Here is an 18,326-nt window from a genome sequence, read left to right on the forward strand (position 1 = left end):
CCAGTTGGGCTCCTGCTGCACCTCAGCTGTGCTGTTAGATCCCACCAGCAGAGTGTCTCCCAGGCTGAGAAATAACAGCTAAGCTCAGGGGAGCTCCACAAGGTTGGGAACGTGCTCAAAACACCAAAAAGTAGGTCTGCACAGGACTCCAGGTGTAGTGGGAGCAGTGTGAAAGGCTGGGAGCTTGTGGGAGAGAAAGGCAGGTTGGGTTGCAGGTGGAGGCTGCAATGAATTGTAGAGGGGCTGGGATGTTCTCATCCCAAGTCGTTCTTCATCCTGGAAGGATATGGTGTGTCCGCTCTGGAAAGAGTGCCCCTGTCTCACTGTTTTCCAGTCTAGGGGCATTTTGCAGCTCCAGGGCTTCCTGAGCTGGAAGTTAATCTGTAACTTTGGGTTTACTAGCCCTTGATGGACTTCTGCCGGTTTGCTTAAATATTTGTGCTGTGGGCCCCTTGGATGCCCTGTCGCAGGAGCTCTGCCTCATGTGGCAAAGCTGGAGGTGTTTCACTAATGCTCCAAAGCCTTTGTTTTTCCTGATACGTTGAATTTTTGTGGTTATTCCAGGGCCTTCTGCCTCCTCTGACCTCCCTGTGGCAGGAGGAGCACCTTTGCAGGCAGCGGGCGAGGAGCTGCTGGGCAAACTGAGCTAGCGCCGGGGCTTGGCGTGGATCCCACAAGGCTGCTTAAAAAATGTATGTTCTCAGCTCTGCCCAAGCAGCCCAGCTCAACTCAGACAGCTGAGCTAAGTCAACCAAGGCTCTCTCCCTTCCCTGCTGCCCTGCTCTCCTCGGTTTTCCTGTGGATACCTGCTGGAAGACCTCACATGTGCCCCATCTTGATGGCTACCTGGGCAAGCCCATCCCCTGTGTGTACGGAGCTGATGTTCTCGCAACTCCCTCTCCCCTTGGTGTTTTCACTTCTTCCCCACTGTTCAAGAGCCCAGGTTATTTTAGTGCAGTAAACATTTTTTTGGACAGTTAGTGACATGAATAAATCCATTTCCTCTCCTCCCCCTAGTTTATTATTTAAGGGGAGAAGATGATTAAATCCAGCAGAGCTGATTTGAGTTTTCTGCTCGCAGGAAGAGGGCGGCTGATGGGGGTCTGTCAAGCCACAGTGTTCGTGTTCATCAGCATCTTGGGAGAAGCGGAGATGCCAGCTGCCTACAAACATCTGGTTTTGGTTGTACCCTCCCGCCCCCCTTGCTTTTGCATTACTTGCTTTCTCTGGTTTTGTAGAGTTCAGCATCTCCGACTCTGAATGTTGGATCTGGTGGGGAAAACGCCTTGGTTTCTCCTCTTCCTCTCGAGTACCACAGCCCTACCAGGGTCCTGGGTCAGAGTCCAAGCAAGGAAAGCCTGAGCAGTAAAAATCCTACTGTGTGGTTGTAGGTTTCTAAAGGAAAAGCTCTTTCTGTTTGGGGCTGGGCTCTGGTTAACGTAATGCCAGCCAGAGCCTGCACGGGAGGGAAAGCCATGGGCCCTCCGTGCCGAGGGAGGAAGTGTTTCCATGCCACCCAGGTCAGGAAAACACAAGCGGTTACAGCAGAAGCAGCCCCGGTAGAGTTAATTAAGAGTTGCATTTAAAAGGTGGCACTGAATGGAATTGCTCTGCGTTTATTGAAGCTGGCCTTTTCAGCTCCCCGCTGTGCCGTGAGGAGCCCGGTGCAGCACGAGTGGGGGAAACCCAGGCTGCCTTCAGCTGCCCTTCGATATCCCTGAGCTTCCAGGTTGCAGGAAAAGCGTTTGGGATGGAAAGGCAACCCAGAACAGTGCAGGAGGGCACAGTGGTTGTGAGTTTCTCTGAGCAGCATTTTTTTTTTTTTTTTGTCTCACCAGCAAGCTCTTGGCCTGCCCGGTCAGGAAGGATGCAGAAGCAGAGCATCCCATCTTCTTTATCCATTTTTCCATCATCTTGACTACAAAATGCATCTATAAAAGTTGGTTCCTGCCACACACCAAACGAACCAAGCTGGTACATCCCCAGAGCAGGGTGTTATCTCAGACTCAGATCCTGCTGTTATCATTTCCTGGATAACTAAGCAAGGGCAGAATAATCCGAGCAGAGCCCTGTGCTTGTCCAGCTTGGCGTTGGCTAAGTGCGGACATCCCTTAAAGGCTGTGGCTTGGCCGGCGCTGGGGTTAGGAACCCGTGGCTTGAAATAATGGGTGCGGGTGACATTGGGGGAGGAAAAACTCCAAGTAATCTTGTTTGGTGTCTTGACTGTACCTTGCTAGAGGGGAATTTTGTTCCACTAAAAAATAACACGGCAAACGTGCGCCAAAAGGAGCGGTTTGATGTATAAAGTAGAGCGGGCTCCTGCTTTGAGCATCAAAACAGAGCTCCTGGCCTCACCTGGGCGCATTCCCCACCGCCAGTATTTCAGTGGGATAGATTATGTCTCTGTATTTTGGCGTTAGAGAATGACTTGCAATATTTTAGGTTTTCCTCAGGTCGTCCTTTCGCCTGCCTGTCTTCTCCCTTCAATCTCCTGTGCTTCTGATGGCTGACTTTATTATCTTTGCTATTTCTAACCCTCTTTTTGGTCCCCGTTGGAGCTTGATTTCTGCTGGGGGGAAGATAGAAAAGGTCAGGCTCTCGCTACCGAAGCTTATTTAATTTGTTTGCTGCATCTGTGTGCAGACTTGCATGCATGTTGTTAGCGTGAAGCACCAGGACCAGTATCCTTGTGGACACACGGGTGCTGCTTATTTATTTACCTCTTTTCTCCTCTGTTTTTTTTTTCTCCCACCTGGCCCAGTATTCCCAATTCTACCTCTTCTACAAGAGAAGAGCTTAGTGGGCTCCAAGCAGTAAATAAATCTGACATTTGCAGCAGTCAGCCTGATACAGCAGGACAGGGATGCAGCAGCACTCTGTTTGGACTTGTTTCTACTCTTTATTTAAAGCCTCTTTTAATCAGGAGCTAATGACAACTTTTGGTTGCGAAAGCTGATGCACAGGAAAAAAAACCCACAGTTTGCATTCAAAATAATGCAAACTGTTATAAATAGGAAGATCTGCAAGGATATAATCAAGCTAAATTGCCCATTGTTACTCTCACCATAGATGATTTCTTGCCTCTGCTCTCTGGGTTGGGTTGTCGTCTGGGTTTAGGGAAAAGTCTTCTCTTTATTCTGGTTACAAACCTGTGCAGCAGCAGCTGCTTGCTGCAAGAGTGGGTTTTGCTCTCTTTTTTTTTGGGTGTGGATCAAGCAAATATTTTGGTGGCTTGGGTCCTGCCATTCAAATTGTCTCATAACCCCTCTGTTTCTGCAGCTAAGCTGACCCCTAAAGGTGGACCTGTCTCCTCGGGGAGCGTGTTGCAGGCAGACGTAAAGAAATCTTGCAACAGGTCAAAGCAGCAGCCTGCCAGGAAAGCAACTGTGACTTGGGAATAGAGAAACTATCTCTGCCCGCAGATGGTATGCAATAAGCTCTGGATTTTAATGACTCTGTGCAATTTACCCTATTGAAAGTAGCTGAGCCTCTAAAGAATTGGTAGCTGATGCTGAAGTCTCCAAACAGATCATAATACGTTTAATACTTGGGTAGTTTTTGTTGTAATTTTCCTCACATGTGTTTTACATGAATGCAGTATAAAAGCCGCACGCTTTCCCATACATTTATTGAAATAACATTGCGGAGACAGCTTATAAATTGGACAACAGTATTCTGGCCTCCTGATTTCTCTGTTAAATGCCTCTGATTTTTTTTGTCTAGCTCGGTTGGTTGCTTTTCAGTGGGCAGTGCTGTAAGAAGCGCAGATGCTGTCACTTCTGGCATGAGAGTGAAGCTTGCCATGAAAACATTACGACGTGACAAAGCTCTCGTGGTTATGGAGGGCAAGCGCTGCTCGATGATGTCACTTTTGTCTGAAAACAGTCTTTTGCTCATTTATTCTGCATGTGTCTCTCTTGAAGCACTTTCTCCTTTGCTTCATTGCGTGTAGAGCAACCTTTGCTAACAAATGGTAGCATCCTGAGGGTTAAGTGACCTAATTTTGTCTGTGCTGCTTTCTTCTTTCTAACCTCAGAAGGCAGAGACCCTGAACTGAAAAGTACAAAAAGATTGTAATTAGCGGGACAAGTAATAAAGGAAGGCCCTGCTTGAAAAGGGGATGGATTTTAATTTTCTAAATTAACACCAAGGGCTGAGTTAGAAACTCTAAGTGTGGCACCTACTTGAGTGCTCAACACCATCGGTGTGTTTTTTTGCCCTGGTTCTTGGTAGGAAGGCAAGCTACTTGGTGGAGTTCTGTCCATCGTTAAAGGGTCATCTTCCTTGCAAGTGCTGACAAGTCACAGTTGACGAGGGCATCAGTAAAGGCCACGCTGACAGCCAGGAGGCAGCTGTGAAGGAGAGAGGTGAAAGTTCCTGGTCTGGCAGGAATACCTCCCTTCATCAGCACCTGGAAGGCCCCTGGTTCATGGCTGAGTCCTCTGGGTGCTGAGAGCTTTCTCAGCCTCCTTTGCTTGCTCAGAAAGTCTCACGAGGAGGAGCTGCCCCTGGAAAGGTGAATTTTGGGGTGACTGGCACGTAGGGACTCCCAGGGTTAGCCCCTAGGACATCACAGCTCGCAGCATCTTCAGCCTAGTGCCTGGTGAGCTGGTGCATTTTGCTGAGAGTTTTTTTTGCTGGATGCTCAGGGAACTTTTTCCCCACCTGCAGTCGTTCGGCTGAACCTTCATTCATCTTTATTGCTGTTTTTCTAATTCTCCCCTGGGCGCCTAATGACTGTGATTACACCAAATGCAGCACATTTCGTGTACCATAGAAATGATGTTCAGGCCCAACTGTCTCACTCAGTGCTCGGAGGATCATTAAAGATATTGCTTTTTAGAAGTAAGGTTTTTCTACCCACCCATCTATTTCCAATCCTACGTCAACCTGCAAAGTAATAAAATGGCTGAATTTATTATGTTGTGTTAATTAATTATCTCTATAGCAACATGCACTGATGTCATAAATATGGGAATTCAGCAGCACAGTTGGATAGAAGGAGAGCTGATGGATATATGGAGGGAAAGGCTTTTTTAAATGCTCAAATCTCTTCACTAGTGAAGAAACAGAAGATTACTAGTCATGTTTTGCATAGTTCCTCTTTTGCTGCCCCACTTTTTGACTGAACCTTCTCTGTTACGTAGCTGCTGCGTGTTCCTGCTGAAGTTTTCCACGCTGCTGATCTCCCTCCACCTGCTCTGGGTTATCTCCTGCATGCTTTTGTCCAGGTAGCCGGAAGTGCAGACTGCTGGGCTGCTGCTCGCAGGAGGAATCCCTCCGACTTCAGCAAAGCTGCCCTGCTAGGGATGGATGGTTCTCCAAGGGGAAGGAAGGGTACGGATCTTGGGAAGGCATTATGGCTAATTTTGGCATTGTGGGAGGGTGACACGCTCCTCAGTTTGTAGTTGATTTGATGCCCTAAAAATGCAGCAGCGACAGTTTACAATGACAGCTGTAAAACTGGGCCGGGAAGAGGGCAAGTCCTTGTTTCATGGGATGATCCTTCAAGTAATTGCACTGCAGGTCTCAAGCTCCCCAGAGGCCGAGATCTGGTGCTTTTCTAGCTCTTTTTTTGTCAGGTAGTCTATTCGCTGAACAGTTTTGTTTTGCTGTTTGTTTACCACCATCGGCTGCGAAGCCGATCAATTATTACCAGTCCGGCACAGTGCTTGAGGAGTGACGGCACTCTTCATTGAATAATTTATTCAGCTAATCTATTTTGATTTTTGGCATTTGACAGGTCCCAGGCAGGGTACAAGACGTCTGCGTGGAGGAGTCTCAGTAGGCAGCGCTGCTATTTATACAGCATCCCAGCTACAGGAAGCGCTGCATGGATGTGCTTGGCGGGGTGAAGAGCTTGTGATCCCGGGGAGAGACGTTTTAGGGTGCCAGACGCTGTGTTCTGCTTTGTACAGGAGGAAGAGGCTGTGGGATGCTTGCTTAATTCTGCGCTGAGGTGGAGCAGAGAAAGCTCGAGGGATGCTGATAGGTGAGCAGCTGGGCAGTCCCTCGGGATGAAGAGTGGGTTAAAAGCTGTGTTTGGACAGCCTGGGTTGTCTGCCACCCAGCATCTGCTGGGAAAAGAAGGCCCAAAATAGTGATCTGCTCCACATTTAACCAACTGCCCTAACTCCCAAGGCAGGGAGGGTTTAACAGTGCGGGACGCTGCACAACCCTCACTTTACAAAATGAGGTAAAAAAACAGGTAAGCTATCAAACAACCTGCCTTGTTCTGTAGAAATAACCCTCCCTCCTCAAACAACAAACCGTTAACACAGTAATATTTTTATTTCCACAGGAAAGTGTTTATTTTGGTAGCACGCACAAAGTTTCAGCTATTCTAAAACACCGAGATTTCACAGCCAAGCTTTCATGTTCCCAGCAGAGAAGGAGGTGAGATACTCAAAGAATCTCTGTTCTTATTTCAGCGCTGCACTCGCCAGCCAGATTTTCAAAAGAGCCCAGTTTGCTGACATAAATGGGGTTGCTGATGTGCCGAAAGAGAAGGAAGTGCTGGAGAACACATTCCTCGCTGGGTCTAAGTCTCTTCCATTTTATCTTTCTGTTCCATATGTTTCCTCTGTAATGAGAGGAATTATTTATAATTAAAGTGATATATAATTCAGAAATTAAAGTTAAAATTAATGAATGCTTAAATTAATTTACGGACAAAAATAAATGTCTGTCCTTCAGATCCTATAATTTTAATTGGAGTGGGCTACAGCTTAATTAACATGTATCGATTGTAGCCCTGCATGCATCTATAGGTGGGTGGACTGTGTGGCAGTGCTGGGAGAAATCCTTGCAGATGAAGGTGCGTTAAGATTCGCTGATAGCACTCTGAATGATTGTCTTGTGAAGAGACAGGAAGATCTTTGGTCTCGAGCTGTTTTCTGTGTGGAAAGCTTAAACAAAATATGTTGTTTAAAATTAGGGCTAAGAATTGGCACGGCTGCTTTATGGATGGGAAGAGAATTAGTTCCAAAAACGTTAATGATCTGAATCATTAATTAGGTGCATGAAGAACTCAGAAAATTGGAAGGAAGATACAGAGAATATAGAAGCTGACCCAACTGGAAATTTTTTGGGGAAAAAGGTAGGCTTCGTCTTGGTCTTGGTTCCCTCTGCTCTTTCCTCCTGGCTAGCAATTTCCCATTTCCCAGTGGGTGATGGTAGGAAGAGGAGCGTGACGGTGCGGGGCATTTGTGCCCTGGATCCTGAACCTGTGTTGGCCTCATTTTAGGTCCTATGCAAGGGAATTGTCACCATCACATCCCAAGGCCCCTTCCAACCCAAAATGTTCCCCCAAGCCTTGGGGCAGGCACCATGCAAAGCCCTGCAGGCAGGAGCCTGCAGGGGGAGGAGAGGGAAGGCAATCCTCACTCTCCAACACAAAACCCACCTGATGCTGAAGACTTTTTGCCTGACCTGTTCTGCATGCCAAGGGACCCTCTCCTAGCCTTTATGAATCAGTTTCTTAAAAGAGAGCACTTTATTCTTTGGCGTTTAATGTTTTGTGTTTTGTCAATACTATGAATTAGCAGAATGGAAGACATGCAGCATCTCACCTTGCAGCAGTGGCCCGCAAGCTGCCCAGCCCCTCTGAGTGATTCAAGGTGCGATTCCCTGGGGATCACGCTGCTATCCACAGCATCAGAGATACCCACAGGAGCATCTGGCAGGAGCCAGCTCTTTTTTCTTCAACTCTGAAATTAGCCTTCAGGATTGTGTGTGGGGTGGTGACCCAGCGTGGCTCAGGACCAGCTGCCTCCGATAGACATGTGTCTTCAGCACTGTGTTGTCTGCGAGGGAGAAAAGCTGGTAAGGGTACGTGCTCACTTCCATCAGTCTTGTGTTTGAGTGTTTTTTCTTTCTATAGCACAAGCTCCTCTTGTTCCAGACAGCTTTTTTTTTTTTTTCCTAATTGAATCACATAGGTGTGAGGGGGGGGGAAAAATCCCTCTAGACTCAACTCACAGCAAAATGTTTATAAACCCAGATTTGGGTTATTTGGGTTGCAGAGGGAAAATGTAAAATAAAGGAAGAGACTTTTTTAGGGCTTGTGAAGTCCCATCTCCCCTGAGCTTGAAGAGCCTCACAGCTTTCCGGCCCTGCTCTCTGAGCAAGGGATGGGGAAGGGAGAGAGCGGCGATGCTCTGGGGAGCTCTCCACCGTCTCTTCTGCACAGAAACCCAACTTGCAGCTCCACATGCTGTTTCTTGCTTTGCAGTGGAGCAGACGTATTAAAGCAGTCACAAACCTACAAGCTAATTAGGCAGTGGCATTTGAGGTCATGGCTGAGTCATGAGCAGAAACTGGAAGAAACAGCCACAACCAGTGGCTCCTTGTGTCTCGGGTCCTGTCACTGCTGGGGCATGAGAGCACTGGTTGCATTTGAGCCATCCTTTTTGTAAACACACATCCTCTGACCTGTATCGTCCCCTAAAACTGCTGTAGGTGATCCTATAAGCTCCCTGACCAAGTGCGATGCAGGTTGCAATCTCGGAGATGGGGGGAAAGCACTGCGGCTGGTTAGTCCTCGAATTTCTTGGGTTTCTGAGCATCTTCAGGCAGGCATAGTATTTTATCTGTTTTTCATATTTTGCACAGCATGATCTGGTGCTGCATGGGATAAGGATGTCCTTGCTCTTTCTGACTTTTGCTAATTAAGGTTTTTCCCTTTGGCCTACGTGCCCTTCAGAAAGGGCGTTTTAATTCATCCAGCAGGCTTGGATAAATGGAGACTCCTCTTCCAATGTGTCCAGCCCATCCCTTGCTTTGTCTCCTTTTATTAATGTGATGCACAGGCACTGCCTTCCTGGAGACCTTTTTTTTTTCCTCAGTATATTGAATAAATTCTACATCAGGAAGGAAAGTAACTTGCAATAATGAACCATCACTGGGTATTTAAGATTGCTTTAATGGGTCACATTGATGTAATCTACACTTTTTCCTGTGAAGATCACACTCGGCCGTAACCTTAATTCATATTTATGTCAGAAGAAAATATACAGTGGAGATGGCTCAGGAACAGCTTTTCCCTGCTCAGCAGCCAGATATAAATGTGCAGATCTTCTAAAAATTCTGCTGAGTTTCTGGAAAAAAATAAAAGTAAATAAAACCCAGATGTTTAGGATACTTCTCTCTTGCATAGAGAAGATCCTTAAAAACTGGCTTCTCACCTGGGGGTGTGCTCACAGGCCCAGAAGTGTGCAAGGCTGATCATCTTTAAGGTTACCTTTAAGGGCATTTTTATCGTACTTATCTTTTTGCAGTGCCCTGCTTTGCATGTGGCTGAAAGAAATGCGTAGACATGAGAGATGCCCATAGGCAGTTTGGCTGGTTTAAAAACAGCACGGGGAAAGAGGCTAGTCATAGTTACACCAATAAAAGCCATGGAGGTGAGTAAAATCAATAAGGTTTGCCCTTCCAGTCCCGTCCCCATGCTCATTATTCCTTGTTGGTTGGACCCCTCTGAAGGCCAACAGCCAGCCCAGACTGGGGTATTAGTGGCATTTAGGTTGCCTGCAGCGGAAAAAAAGATGAAAATAATATTTAAAACCATTCCTCTTGGCCAGGACAAGCAGTTCTGTCTTGATCTGCCGCTGCAGGAAGATGAGATAAAGTTGCAAGTTCACTCGGTCGAGATAGATGAGGGTGCACGGGAAGGCAAGGAAAATAATAAAAATTATTGGAGCTGTCTCTGTGAGGCTTGGAGGAAGGGACAAACATGACTAATGCTGCATGAATGATTTGCACAAAATGATTTCTTCGACAAACTTCGCCTTTATAGAGGTAAACTGTCAAAGGCCACAATGCAAGTTTTCTGATGTGTTCATGAGTCAGAATTATTTAATGAGTAAATGGAGCACCTGTCCCCGAGGCCCTGCAGAGGGTTACCCAGGGGATGAAATGCTCCTCTGCAAGAAAAATTCAACCACTGGCTCCAAGCGAAGAGAGCTTGTTCTTGAGGTCACTCCAAGCCATTCCAGGTAATATTAGGCTGCTTAATTTGAGACTTTCACAGGGAGTGTGTATGTAATGCCATGATACATGAAACCTAAGAGTGAAAGGGGAGTTGGAAGTGCAAATGTGCAAGCGTTGATGCTGGTGCTCCCTGTCTGTATATATTTCTAGTAGTTTGTCTGTACTCACTTGATATTTTTCCTTTTCTGATATAGAGTCTTATGTTTTTTCTTTCTGTCAGCCCTTTTAGTACACTGGTGAGAGTCATCTTTATCCAGCCCTTTGTTCAGTCTGTTTATCTGTAGCAGAAAGCCAACAACTTAAAATTAGCGGTTTTGCATAAATTAAGGCTAAAAAACCAAGCTTTTTTTTGAACGTGCATAAGTGCATTTGTTGAAAAATATGGTTTCAGGTCAGCTGATGTTATTTGTCTCAAACTCAACAAAGGAAATAAAGCAGAAAGTAGCAATTTAAAATAAAAGCAAACCACTTCTTCGCACGTTTCTGAAATGAGATTCTGAGTCCTTGTTTTTGAATACTAACCTTAAAAAAAAAATCACCGCTCCCCCAGTGAACCTTTTTTCCTTTTTCTCTCTGCTTTTAATTTTGTTTAGAAAGAAAGAAAAAAAGCAAAGTTTTGCTTGCCTCGGAATGACCCCACCTCCCTGCTGAGCAAGAAAAAACCCCAACTCTGAAGTAGGTGGTGTGCTCTGTGCCCCCATGGTCTGCTCCCGGCCAGTAGATTCATGAGGTGGGCAGGTGAGTTTAAGGGAACTCGCAGTCTTTTCATCATTTTGATGGGTGAATGGATTTTGTTGCTGGGAGTATCTTTAAGACTTTAATTAAATCAGGAGTACACCCTGCAATGATTCCCTGCTGCTTATCAGCCTCTTAAGGCCTTGATTCATTACTCAGTAATATTTTTTCAGCCTGAAATAAGCTTTAAAGACCTGTTATTGGAGAGATTAAAGTTATAACATAAACAAACTCATATGCATGTTGTTTTCACGCAGAAGATGCTTTTAGTATCATATTTGATGTTCCAAACAAAACCATTGCTTATAGCGAGCTTTGCAGCCTGGATGCCTTTGAAAGGATAGATACGGACTCTGTTTGATCTTGAGCTATTTGGGGCTTTTTATTTGCGTTTTGTGGCCCTTATCTTGCAAACAAAGCCTCCTTTATACGTCTGTAAATCAGGATGTCATCCACGGAGCTCTGCGGAGATGGGAGATGGCTCCGGAGGGTGCAAAATGCAAGTTCAGGGGCAAATGGAAATCAGGGAAATGGAAACTTCTGCTGCAAGGCTTGGCTCGTCGCAGCGAAGACTGGAGGTAACCATTTTGTTTTCCCCAGTTGAGTTTTGAAGCAGTTCCAGGCTGCAGCTAGTGGACCAGGGGAAACACTGGTGGGGTGAAGCTGCTCCCAGCACAACTTCTTTCTGTATGAGGGCAGGGAGGAGAGGTGTAGAAGAAGGGTTTTTATTTGCTCAAGGGATGCATTATGCGGGGAGCTGCGGTCAGATGAGGGTGGTGTTAGGGGAGGGCTCTGTTTATTGCAGGCTCTTTCTTGGTGTGCAATAACCTGAGCCTTTGGAAGGCTTGTGCCTGTGCTCAGGAGGCTTCCTGCCTCCTTTGGAGAGGAAAACCCAGTGGGAGCAGTAGGGAGGCTGTGAGCATCCTGCTGCACGTGCTGCTTTGCCTTGTGCCATCACGCATGCATGGGACACAGGGCAATCCCGGGTGGCATCTGGTCCTGAGTATCCCTTGTGGGGAGCCAAGCCTGCTACAAAGCCCCCCTCCAAGTCAAGCTGCCTCCAAAGCCACCCATGCATGGTAGCAGTGCTGTTCTGCGATGCTCTTGTGGTGACAACCAGAGCATCAGCCCTTCTGGAGCGTGCACAAATGAATCGGGTGGCTGCGCGTGGGGCAGTTTGTCTAACGTAGTTCTCTCTTGTTCCTGTAAAGGTTATAAAAGTAAATAATCCTGCTGTAACAGTGTCTCCCCAGTCCCTGCCTAGCTACATGGATAACTCTTGCTGAGGCTGTCTTGTGGTGATTAATATGCTACAGAGTGAGATGATTTTTTTTAAAAGGAGCCGAGAAGTAAAGCTGAGAACATGCCTTGAAGAAGCTTGTTCCCTTTATGTCCCCTGTGCTCAAGGCTGATTAGCTTTTGTTTCTTCCTCCAGCCTTAATTGGGGGAACTGCTGTGTTTGTTTCCCTCCTCCCCTGCAACATTGATCCCCAGCAGTGCGAGGATTAGCAAGTGGCCAAATGCATCGGGAGGTGACCTTGCTCTGCCGTAAGCACTGGGCTGCCACGGGGAAGCAGGCAGCATCCCCATGGACCAGGTAAGCAATGCTGAACCTCTTTTTACACCCCACGTAGTGCCTGGGGAGTCTGGAGAGGTACCAGGGAGGAGGGGAGGCGAGCAGGGGTGAAGCACGGAGCTGGGAAGGAGTGCGTCTGGCCCTGTGCAGGAAGGGCAGAGATGTATCCCCCCTCCCTTCCCGGCAGCTGTGCTGTGCTGAATTAATATTTATGCTAGCTCTGTCTCCGTAATGGGTCTTCTCGCACTCTTCTAGAGAAATGGATTAGGTGGGGCCTTGGGCTGTAGCCAAGAAAAGGGAGACCACTGGGGACTTGCTTGCTGCTGCCCGGTGTTCCTCTGAACATCATGGCAGGGAACCAAGCTCATGTAATAACAGCTACCAGGTATCATATGGCCTAGGTACTTGGTGAAAGGCCACCCCTGTAATGTCCAAACACGGTTGGTTGCTTACCACCACCGTGATACTCTGCTGAGAGCACGGTGTGAGGCATACAACCAATTTATGAGAACGGGGAGAATGAAGTTCTTAATATCACCTCCCCCTCCCTACATCCCATGCATGTAAATTGCCTTGCATGGGATTTAAATTCTCTAATTCTGTGCTCCCTAATTTATCACAAATGCTAAATCTTTGTGGACCACAAATGTTTTCCTGAGCCACCCAGCTCTGCTCACCACAGATGCAACTTCTCCAAAACTCTCCAGTCAGTGGTCACAACTCTCGGCCTTTGAAAGCTTCGGCTCAGGAGGGAAAGTGTCCCACCCCAGGATGGATGCTGCTCCCTGCGCAGGGATGCTGCAAGATAAATCCCGCCGTGAAGAAGTGAGAAGCATCTAATCTTCCTGCTCCCTAGATTTAGCTGTGCCATTAGCTGGACCTTGCACATAAAACTAATTTTATAATTTGTAAACGTAGTTGAGTGGTTTTTATGGACGAATGTCGGGAAGTGATAAAATACCTTCAATAGATTTATAAAGAAGTTTAATGTCAATAGTTCTGCCCACCCTTTTCTCCCCTCCCCCTCTCTCTTGGAGTTGCATACAACAGAAAACATGCCCACAGTGAGGGCTTTGTGGCCAGCACTCAAGCCTTTAATTTTGCTTTTACAAGACAGTTTTACAACGTTAGAAGAATGGAAAAGCTGCAAGGCATGCACGCTCAAGATGCTGTGCTCCTGGAAAGCTTTGGATGGGCTCCAGGCAACATTTGGTGGCAAAGAAAGATGAAGGTCTCGAGGGGGAAAAAAAAAAAATCAAGTCTTCATCCTACAACCTTCCTGTTCCTGCGAGCTGGGAATGTTGTCGAAGGACAGGAAATGTGCGTTCTTGCAGTCGTGTCTTGGTGAGTTTTGATTGCATCGGGAATAGCTTCTTCCATTCCACCCTTTCTCATTTACCTTATGCAATGAGAAGAAGTCATCCCGTGCACAGCAAGACTGAAGAGTCTGCTGCTCGCCTGTGGTTGGGCTCATCATGCTGCTCCCATGGGGTTTCTCTGGGGTTTAACGAGGGACAAACTCCTAATTGCTGGCTTTTCCTCTGAATAAGACAAATGTCCCACTGTCTGCTTTCATGAGGGAGGGTGAAATTTGCAGTACCCAGTGATGTTTTCTGGGACCTCTTCTTTTCAGATGTGGTTAGAATGGGCTGACAGGTTCAGAAATGATTAGTGTCAGACACGGACGTTGTGTCCATGCCTACCCTGTATGTGGGCTATCAGGCTGGTAAATGCACCCAGGTAAGTTGCAAAAGACCCATAAGCATCTGCCTCAAACAGCCCTGGCCCTATACAAGCACTCAAAAGGCCCTGTGGGGACAGACAAAGCGTTATGGATGTATAGGTCTGGATTAGCAAGCCAGGGCCAGACTGGCAACTGGTGTTCACAGAACTGCCTCATAGCCAGCAACAGCCCTCTTTCCCCCACTTTGTCACCCACAGACTGAACAAACACGTTGGCCAACTTTCCTCCTTAGCTCTCTGCTAAGGATTATCAGGAGATCTTGCCTGGTGTGGAGGAGGCTCCTTCCAGCCTGTTTGTCCATCTCCACCTCAGCAGCGTACAGATTCATCTCTGTTTTAAGGCCTCACATTACCTGAGAAGTGTTGGAGGCTGGCTCAGAGCTGGAAGGGTTGCCCGAGCATATTTTTCTACTTCATCTTTCTGTCTTTGTTTTTATCTTTTGGTTGTGTTTTTTAATGATTCCCAGCTTGGCCTCTTTCATGATTTTTCTTCATTTTTTAAAAAAACCTTTTTATTGAACACTGATGATGGAAAAAGAGTGTTTTCCTCCTGCCTAGCTAAATTTTTGGCTGACTTGCATGGAAAGACAGTCACACTTACTGCAGCTCCCAAAGCCTTCAAATCATCAGGGGAGAGGGGAGGGAGGAACCGCAGAGGGAAGGAAATCATTTGTACAGGCGTAGAGTGAAGAATCACCTCCTTTTAAACTCCTGATCTGTCTGTGTTCATACGGATTGCTGCCTCTGATCTTTCTTCTCTGCTCAGTATCTCTTTTTCTATTATCTTTCCCCCGCCTTTGCTGTCATATCTGTGGTATGTCCCTTGTGCTGGGACATTTTGTTCCCAGGAGGGTTCGAATAAGGACACGAAAGCAGTGGGACTCAAAGATCCAGATTATTGACAAGGGATCATTACTAAAACCTTTTAATGGATCTTCTGTAACTGATACAGCCATGAGGGGAGGGTGTTATTTTCCTGTGGACACAGGTTTCCCCCTTCCCCCTACCCCCAAGCCTTTAAAAGCACTGAGCACGGTGTCCTCCAGCCATTTCCTGATGGCTTAAAATGTTTTGGTGCCAGATGCTTTGGGGTCTGTAGATATTGCCCTGTTTGCTGCTCATGGACAAATCCAGTTGCTGGCAACCAGATGGAGTCCAAAGTAGCCAGCAGCAGAAGACCCCAAGAGGCAGAGTGCTCTATCCCAGCTAAGCACCATCCTGTACATCATTACTGTTTTTTTTGTTTTTTTTTTTTGTTTTTTTTTCCTGTGGAGCTTCTTGGCCGCCTATGGATGACTGTGGCCCAAATTGTGGCCCTATTGACCTGAGCTAAATTGCGATGAGTGGTGATCTGAGCAGGGCTGAAGGCACACAGACCAGTTAGCTGGGCTGCTGGGGCAAGCAGCAGCCTGGCCTGGGGTGAGGGCAGCAGTGTTGGTGTCCGTAAGGAGCCCGAAGAGGAGGCATGGGAGTCCCCTGGGGTGAGACTTGGCCAAAAAAAAAAAAAGAATTGTTCTCAAGCAAAGCTGTCTTCTGACCATCTTCCGTGGCTTTTTTTGCTGGCATCTGTTGCTAGGAGATGGGAAGCACAGACCCTTTTGAAGCATCTTCAGCTGCCCTCTACCTGGAGAGACTTTTGTGCAAAGTCTCCCTGCTCCCTTCATCCCTTTCATCCCCCTCCTCTTGCTTCTGCACACACTGGTCAGGAAGGACTCGATGTCTCCTCCTGTGGTCACCGTGGGGTGCTTGCTCTATACACACCGTGAACCCTCTCCCCTAACCACATTTATTTTTTTATTAGCATGGGGTTCAGCAGCAAGCCACCTGGTTGTGAATTTACCTCCTCCAGCAGATGCTCGTGTTCCTCCCCATGGATGGAGGAGCCAGGACAAGGAGAAGCAACAGCCCCTATGGCACATATGGGACTCCTGCATGTGAATAAGGACCACTCAGGGACCCCCCCATGTATCTTCTTGGCCAAGGCTTTGGTTTTGGGATGCGCAGTGGCTTCTTGGCCGTCAGCAGGTATTTCTCTGCATGGTGGGCTTTGCTGGGGCAAATAAAAAAAAAAAAAAAAAAGAGGGGGAGAACAGAGGTGGATATGTGGGTAGGGATGTTTGCTCCAGTTTTGGGCTCCTGCCCTAAATCATTGTGTGGCTTTAAAAAATCAAGTGAACATTTAAAAAAAAAAAATAAAAAAAAATGCGTTCTCAGTGCTAGACATGTGCTTGTTACCTGCTCCTGCATACGCAGAGCAGGTGGTCACTTAGGGCAGCAAAATGTTTAGCGATTGCCTAGTGAGCAAGTGACATTTTCCAGCTTGCCTAAGGAGGCAAGAAAAATGCATACGTGCCTGCACCAGCCCCGCGGGCCGGCGCTGGCCTATATACATGCACAATTATTTACCCGTGCAGACGCCTGCTTCCCCACCCCAGAGCAAGGGGCTGAGCCCAGCGCGGCCGCACGCCAGGACGAAAAATAGCTGGTGTGGAGTTTCTCCAGAGAAACCCCCTGGCTGTGGGGATGTTTGAGGAGGGAGAGGGCTCGCTGGAGCTCTGCGGTGTCAAGCTGCTGGTTATTTGCCTTCAAAGCTAGAGATGAAGCTGAATTTTGGGGGTGCAATGGAAAATCAAAGCAGTCTGGAGCTCAAGCTGGCTGGTGACCTGCCTGGCGGGCAATCCGGGCTGGTAGCCCTCTGGTGCTCCCTCCTCCTCCTCCTCGTGCTGATTTACCAGTGCCCATATTTCATTGCTGTCGTGGCCCCTGGCTGTCACATTTGGCGACTGCTTTGCACATTCATCACACCGCGGGTGTCACAGCGTGATGGCTGGTGCCTTTGTCTGATTTCCAAAAAAAATCTCCCCCACCAAACCCCAAGTCCGAGCCAGTTCTAACCTACCATCGATGCTGTGATTGCAGGAGAATTTTCTGTGGGAAGTGGAGAAGTTTTTAATAATTTCTTGCTCCTTCCCCTTTGCAGCTTCCCCCTGAGTTTTGGTCCTAACAGGTAGGTTGTTGCAGGCAGTGTGTTTCCAGGGGATGCTTTATTTTGGGATGACAGCAGTATGGAAGTGTCCCATGCTGCGGTGCGGCACGTAGCCCCGGCTGTAAACGTGGTAAGCGCCATGCTAGAAGCAGCAAGGACTTGCTGCTCCTCCTGCCTGCTGTCATGCTTGGGAACACCCCGCTCACACCAAACCTCAGCAAGACAAACTGCTCTCCTCATCCCCAGGCCACCGTCGGCAGCGTGGCCACCCTTCCGTCCCACTTAACCACCCCTGCTAACGAGGAGAATCAATCACGCTGCCGTGCCGCCCCGCGGCTGGCCATCCATCTCCGCCAGCGATGTCCCCTCCTATGGGGCAGCTGCTCCCCAGTTCTTCCTTGGTGGCTTGGGGGACAGCCTGACCTTGGGTCCCCCCTCCCCAAGCATCTGGCAAGGGAACAATGCAGGCTGTAGGGAAGCAGCATTGCAATTAAAAGCTGATCCTTCACTAGCATGAGATGCTCTGCATCAAGATGCTCTTGATATTAATAATCTTCCCTTAGCTGGGATGCTTTCCTACTAGATCTACTTGTTTCTAGCTGGAAGAAAACCCATTGCAGTACTGTCCTGAGTCCTCTGTAGCGGACACTTCTCCCTTCTGACAGCAATCATTGGTTCAGAAAAGCCCCAGCAGCTTGGAAGTGAGGAATCACACACAAAAATAGTTGTCTTGGAGAATGCTGGCTCTTTTTTTTTTTTTTTAACACCCAATTCCTGCAAATCCCCCATGGAGGTCCTTGGAAAGAACATATTTCCCCCTCTCTTCTCCTGCTAGTTTTGTCATTTTGACAATTTTTTGATGTATTGGTTGTGTTTCTAATGCTGTTGGAAGCTGTCATGGCTTGTGTGTCTTTGAGCCAGCACCAGATGTGATTTCCACAAAGAAATGAGCGAGTGGCTGGAGATAACTGTTCCTCTGGCCCTACTGCACCCTGCTACAATTCGGTCTTGTGTGAGTAACGCCTTGCTATTTTACATCTCAACAACAGCTTTCCTTATTTATTGAAGGGTTAGGTATTCTTTGAGGATATTTCCATTTCTCTCTGCTAGTTCTGGTAGCTGTGCTACAGCAAATGGGTCTCCAGCTGCACCTTTCCTCCTCCGTTCTGGCTGGAGGAGCCTGCCTTACTCACTGGGTGACCAAAATCATCCCACAAAACACTTCCCAGTCGTGCAGTGAACCAATGGGGGATACAATATTAAAATAATGCTTTACTCAGCAGTGATGTGATGGCA

At 47.5% G+C, this 18,326-nt stretch overlaps 2 long non-coding RNA genes across 2 annotated transcripts; both read left to right on the forward strand.

The window, feature by feature from the left end:
- Positions 1-3,282: 3,282 nt before the first annotated feature.
- Positions 3,283-9,405, forward strand: LOC118243289 (uncharacterized). Its single transcript, XR_004777243.2, has 7 exons — positions 3,283-3,425; positions 5,148-5,337; positions 5,919-5,992; positions 6,432-6,539; positions 7,018-7,099; positions 7,548-7,830; positions 9,279-9,405. It is a non-coding gene; the product is annotated as an uncharacterized LOC118243289 (long non-coding RNA).
- Positions 9,406-10,587: 1,182 nt separating this feature from the next.
- Positions 10,588-16,093, forward strand: LOC118243286 (uncharacterized). The gene is made up of 5 exons (XR_004777242.2): positions 10,588-10,728; positions 11,170-11,303; positions 12,161-12,322; positions 13,415-13,645; positions 15,846-16,093. It is a non-coding gene; the product is annotated as an uncharacterized LOC118243286 (long non-coding RNA).
- The last annotated feature ends 2,233 nt before the right edge of the window (positions 16,094-18,326 follow it).

The sequence above is a fragment of the Cygnus atratus genome, chromosome 7, assembly GCF_013377495.2.
Source record: "Cygnus atratus isolate AKBS03 ecotype Queensland, Australia chromosome 7, CAtr_DNAZoo_HiC_assembly, whole genome shotgun sequence".
Classification (NCBI taxonomy): domain Eukaryota; kingdom Metazoa; phylum Chordata; class Aves; order Anseriformes; family Anatidae; genus Cygnus; species Cygnus atratus.